Genomic DNA, 6,869 nt, shown 5'->3' on the forward strand with positions numbered 1-6,869 from the left:
TCCCCTTCCTATGCGTCTTCTCCACCGTCAAATCTTATCTTTCGACTTACTATCGCGCTTACAATTTTTTGACTGCATCAATAGAAATCGTCGTCAAGCGCTAGCTTAACAAACATAAAAAAATATTCATCTATATTAATATTGTAAAGTGGAAATATTTGTGTTTTTGTATATATTGAAAAGATAAAAAAACTACTATATCGATTTTAATAACTCTTTCACGATTATAAGGCCATGTAATTGCTGAGTAACATAGGCTATATTTTCTACTATTTTTTCAATTTCACGTGGACGATTTCGCGAGCAACAGCTAGTAAACAATAACTTAGGATAGACCCCCTTCCAACATAATCAACGTATCATAAGAAATAAATTACAACTGCTAAGACGTAAGGAATTAAATAAAAACTATCTGTTTCACCCTTATTAAAATAATACTCAATCAAAGCCAAAATCGCTAACCCATACATTATTTTAACACCAACTTCGTATATAATAAACATATCATGATAGAACTTTCTAGAATATACATGTGTCAGAATAACTTAGTTTTCATACATTCTTACCATAGTTTGTGGATGATGTGGTGGATGATAGTAATGCGCGGGGGACACCGGCGGGGTGGGGTAGCCCCAGTACACGAGGGGAGGGAGGGTCGGCCCCATCGCTGGGTAGTAGTACGTCAGCGGACCTATAGACAAAATTATAATTAAAATATAACCAAAAATACGTTACCAAAAGCTTTTAAATCAAACATGACAATAATAATTTATTGCTTTAAAGTATGATTGGTTGATTTTTAATCTGTTTTGAAATTAATTTTGACAGATCGATGTTTTTTGCCATGCAAATTGTTAGTCACTATTACATCCATTTTGCATACGCTTTGATTAAAATAATATTTACTAGAATAGACACCAAATAGTTTATATTAGTTTCAATTATTAACACATATTTTTGTGCGCGACATACAATTTGTTAAACCAATTGACGCGGAATGACTCAGCAATGGATGATTAAATTCCAATTCAATAACCAAACTTTACCTTGATCCCGTAAACTAAATACCCCCGTTTACCTACAAGTTATGAAAATGTTTCTCTGAATCATTGCTTTGGAAATTAAAAAAAAACTCAATATGGCGCCAAATTTGACAGATTCGTGAAAACATTTTCCCGGTATTTTGCAATACAAAAGACGTACACAGATAATGTAATATATAAATGTAATTAAAATGATAAACACTCACCAGGGTTTCAGAACGCATTAACAGTCCACCAAAGCAGTGCTCTTACACCAATACTCTGATATCGTTTGTTACACACTCCGCCGTTGCCGCCAACCACCAAGCTAGTCTGCGGACTTTACCAAACTTACGCTCGCCTAGAGACCTACCACTGCACCGGTTATTGCGATCTCAACTTTATAATTCTTTTATTAGAATTCATTATCCTTTGCTATCTATTACCCGTATAATATTAACCGTAAAAATTCAAATTAACCTCAAACAATTTGACGTCTTGTTTAAATCCAAAGTAATATTTTAACGTTATACAAATTACACATTTTACAATAAAACAAATAAATTTTTAACCAGACTAACACTTTTTTATTAACATTCGCGACCCATATCGATTCAGTTTACATTTTACGTAAAGATAACTTAAAAAAAATGGTGCAATTGCCACCATGGAAGGATGATTCCGTTTGTTAATTTAACGAGATACTTTTTAATAAGACAAGAGAATATAGATTAAAAAAGAAATATTTTGTACAGTATAAAAAGTTGAAATCGCAATATAAATAAGAAGGGGTATATCACGTGATCCCACAAGAAATGATAGGTAAATACTCACCCCTCCTCGTTATATGATGACAGACATTCAGCCACTAACAGGGCGTTTTAAACCTTGCACCCATGAAGTCTTATTAATATTCTAAAGCACAAAAACATTTCGTCTACAACACACTTAAGCGGCCGATATTTTATACCATTGTACAAGATCTCTTTGTAACACTGTCACCTCAGTTTCCATGCATTTTGAAGCAGAATTTTATGTAATTTGAGATCGGGCAGAGCGAGAACCTATACCGTTCAAATATAACCTAAAAACTAACTTTTTAAAATGTATGTACATACAAATCTTCATGTACATCTATTTAACATGCCAACTTATATATAGTGATTTCATTTATGATCGACTTCCCAAAAGGAGGTACTCATATCGTCTGTATGTTTTTTTATTATACATTTCCTCTTGTTACTATTAAAATTGTTATTAATTTCAGTAATGTCAAATATGAAAAACACTAAAATATCGTTTAAAAAAAGAAATATCCTTTTATTTAGTAGTAATTTCCATTTGATTATTTATAAAATTCAAATTATAATCATGTTGAACGTGCCTACAGGCACAGTTTTAACTGAAACAGTGAATCTGTGCGTGTCAGTAACTAAAAGAAAATATGCCAATACTGAATAATTCTATTTTACAACCGACTTCAAAAAGAAGGTTGTTCTAATTTGCTGTTTTTTTATGTAAATGTTTAGCTCTGCCCTTTCCCGTGTTATAATGGATCCAAATGAAGCTATAACAGTGCTTTCAGTGAATACCTTACCATTTATAACTCGTGTTTACCCCATAATTGTACGTCTGCTTCGTTATACTTTAACGTGAGAGTATGTGCTACACGTACATTAGTTGAAGCCAGGTTAGGAGGCGGGAAAGGAAACATGATTGTGCTATTACTTTTAAATCTTAAAGTGAGTTTCCACTGTTGAAAAGATTTATTAAAACATATCTCCCTTCAACTTTTAGAGCGATAACTTTGACTAAACTATCGGACAGTAGTAGTCGAGCCTTGATTCATGAGGTTATATGGAGGTGCGCTACTCGATTTTAAATCGTGCAACTAAAAAGTTGACTAAACAATCGATAGTCGCACAGTTGTTCGATAGTTTTGTCAAAGGTGGGCTCGCACTTAGAAGAAAAGAGACAAGAACATGTTTGAACAATGTTAGATAACTTCACGGTTAATACTTGTGAAGGAAAGTTTTATTATAAGTGTTTTTGAATGTGGTATGTAGCAATTATGAATTTTAAACTCCTGAGTCACTTATGTAAAATTTTACAAACCTTCTATGTGGAAATTAAAATTTTCTAAGACACCAAAGCAAGTGTAAAATAAAGTAGATTAATCGAAATTTTTTTAATATTTCCATAGTAAGAAGGCAAACGAGTAGCAAGAGATCCTCAGATATGTTGATTTAACGTAGAACTACGTTCTTTGCTTGAAGGCCCCCAAGTCTTTATTCCCGTCTTTTGTTAATTACAGATATATGGAAAAGGAATATATCCAATGTCTGGGCATCCCCTCTTTTTTTAGGCAGCGCCTAAACGTATTGCAGATTTATGAGCAACTAGTTTTTTCAGTTTTGTGTAAATGACAGCTTACTCGTTTGCTACCTTAAAGGTACGTAAAGTAATTCAAAACTAAATAATATCAGTTGACATATAATGGGACAAATAACTCCTAAGTATTTACAAAACTTGATGTCCATTACGTAATAAATCAAAAAGTGCTTTTGTGGTAGTGATAAGTGTAGTTGTTAGTAGAACATTAACAGACGATAATATACCATAGACAAGCAAACGTGTTAGCCCTCCTTCACAAGTACCATAAACAAATGAGATCTCTACGTAGATTAAAAAAAAGAATAGCACAACCAACCACAAACCAAAGAAACTCGCAATAATCATGTTCTAACACGGAACTTATCGATTTTTTATTTACGCAATATTCTAAACTATAATTAGGCAACTAAAATAACTATAATAAACTCATAAAGAACCAGTTACAAGTTAATAAGTCTACCGGATATTCTATATTTTAATCATTTTTAAGTGATTACTTGACCTCACACTTATTCGAAACTTATAATGTTGTGCTTGGAATTGCTAAAGATAAAACCAATATCTGTCAAAAAACATAGCGAAATAGTCGCATATACTTCGAATTCATTAATATTAAAAAAAAAAACATTATTGGTTATGATTTTTAGCAATTCCCATAGATATTTTAAATACAACTACGCGATATCCTCACACCACCGCCCCCAGTCACTACACATTTGAGACATTTTAATTTCAGTGCATAACCTCAAATTTTATAACTATAGACAAGCATGCGCTAAAAATTAAGACATCCCTTTAAACAGTGATTATTAAAAAAAGAATTAAGCAAAAAAAGAAGACTTAAACAGCAGGAAAAGAAGAAGCTGTGAATAAAAAGATAAAAATGTGTTAATGACTGGAGGGCAATTTTATATCGACGATATCCTGAAGCCGGGTAAAAGACATCTTCAAGCAATAGGGGGGTAATTTAACGTTTTTAGTTCATAAACATACGATTGGTAGGGGCAAATGAAAAATTCTTCTGCCAGTATTCTATTACATTAAGAAAGAAATTATGTGTTAACACATTTCATGCCACTACTTTCTCTCATGTACTCGCCAATAGGTGGCGTTGTTTTTAGTTTCACTGTCAGTCTGCGTAGTGAGTTTATAAATTGAAGTTTTCAATCCTAATAACACTGAATTATGTTTTCCTATGACTGCTAACATAGGGCATATCCCACCAAATTATAAACTGTCTGATAACAATCCAAAATGTTAAACATGTGATGGAACTATCGGGTTTTGTTGCCTTATCTGAGAGAGGCATCATTTCTAATTTATCTGAGCTTCTATCAGCCAGTGGTGGGACAGGCCCTTATTATCGGAAACTGTCATCATGTATTCGTCAAAGAGGTATTTACAAACTTCTATTAAACACACTTTTAAATCCGGAACTCTTTAACTAAAATCTGTTAAAGACACACAAAAATTTACCGACTTCAATGACACTAAAGGTACACTCTTTCAGTAACTTTTCAGTTAAAACTGACAGAACTGAGCGTCTGTTACAGGCTTAAGATGTTAATATGGGCAAAGAAGAGATACCCTCATATATACCACAATGAACTCGCCAGGCATGATTTGAATTGGTGGCATTAAATGTGTTAGCAAACATTTTTTTGGATATGGTTCGTTCAATAGTCAATACATGTAAGAAGAATTTTAACATTATGCCTAACAAAACCAGAGTACCAAATATAAAGCTCACCGTTTACAGTTCGTATTACACAAAAACGTAATCTCTAGGCTTATTATCCGCACGCGCTGTGCTCAGGAAAACCTGCACTAACCGAAGTGATACCATGCATACTCCGATAAGCGCCATGCTATACCCATCTGTAACTAGATTCTCTAATTTAAAAAAATATAAAACAGCAACACTTACCAAACCGGCCGGTGTTACCACATTCATGCACATTTTCCATAAACACAACCCGTTCGGATAAACCATATTACACTTCATCGTATATTAATAAAACACAATATTGCATTGACAGCTAGACTAGAGGTAATTGTAACTGTGACATTTGCTGTCAGATCATTGCCATAGTTACAATTTCGATAAGTTAAAATAATATTAAAGAAATGACAGAACAAAAGATTAGCCATTACACCATGTAATTGTGACTAAAGCCCCCAATACCTATACTTGTGAATATCGAAACAATGGCAACACCATAGACGATGACATTAACCTTTTGTTTATCTATAAACAGCCATAAATACAGATCACATATTTAGAACGCATTAATAAATTCCATTTTCAAACGGTGGTAAAAGCCATAAAGAATTAAGAAAAATAATCACAGATTTATGAAATGCGTTAAAAATATAGTGAATTAATTAATTTAATACCGGCATGACTACAATATATGGTGTGAGGTAACGCAGACAATGGAGTAGATGATTGCATATAGATTGTTAGAAGTGAATATAAACGACACATTTCGTTTTAAAATTGGACATGGAGAGGAACATGGAAGACTTCGGAAAGGTTATGTATTGATTTGATTTCATCAAACGCGTTCCGTTTCACTAAAATTATAGCTGCATAGCGGCAAAAACACGTGGCAAAAACTTACTAGTATTAAACATAATTACAACAGACTAATATAAAAAACCTATCTAAAACAAAAAAAAAGTGTATAATAGTAAACGCAAAAAAGTGCATTGTACTCAAAAAATGATTTAAGTACCGAACGAAAGCGACAAAATGACAAAATGCTAAAAAAATTCAGACTTTGTTGCCTCAAAACGTACGGCAAAAGATTTTGTCTTTTTTCTTGGAATGTATTAATAAAAATCACAACTGAAAACTTACCTACATAAGCAACAATACTCGTCAAACATCAACAAACTTTGAATCACACAAATCCAACGTTTAAAATATGATTATTTTAGATATAACAAACGTTAAAAAAGTAAATTCAACAATAGTACTAAGTTTTATTCTATTTCACTAATAGCTGCAATAATTAACTGCCGATTTCACATCTATATTAGTAAATTCATTTTTGTTGTAAATATTAATATCAAAAACCTTCAAAAAGGTTTTAAAATTGATTTTTGAGCTCATTGTCATATATTACCCTGTTAAAACGAAGTTAATCTTCAGTTCAATATTTAAATATATTAAGAAAATTATTATTTTTACTCTGTGCCGTCTACATACAAAAATTTAAACTTGTGCCAAAGCTACGTCAAATAATTTTGTAAGGCACAACAGGCTCTTTTTATAAATTGTTAATCAAAAAATTTACTGTAAAGATTTTTTTTTCAAACAATCACATGAAATTCCCTGAGACATGTGACATTAGAACGACGTTGCGTTTTATCGATATTAAACTCCGGGGTAGTATGGGTAAGTGGGGAACATTGACAATGTGGCGGGGAACGGTGACGTCATAGTGG

This window comes from Papilio polytes, unplaced genomic scaffold, assembly GCF_000836215.1.
Source record: "Papilio polytes unplaced genomic scaffold, Ppol_1.0 DF823868.1, whole genome shotgun sequence".
NCBI classification, from domain to species: Eukaryota; Metazoa; Arthropoda; class Insecta; order Lepidoptera; family Papilionidae; genus Papilio; species Papilio polytes.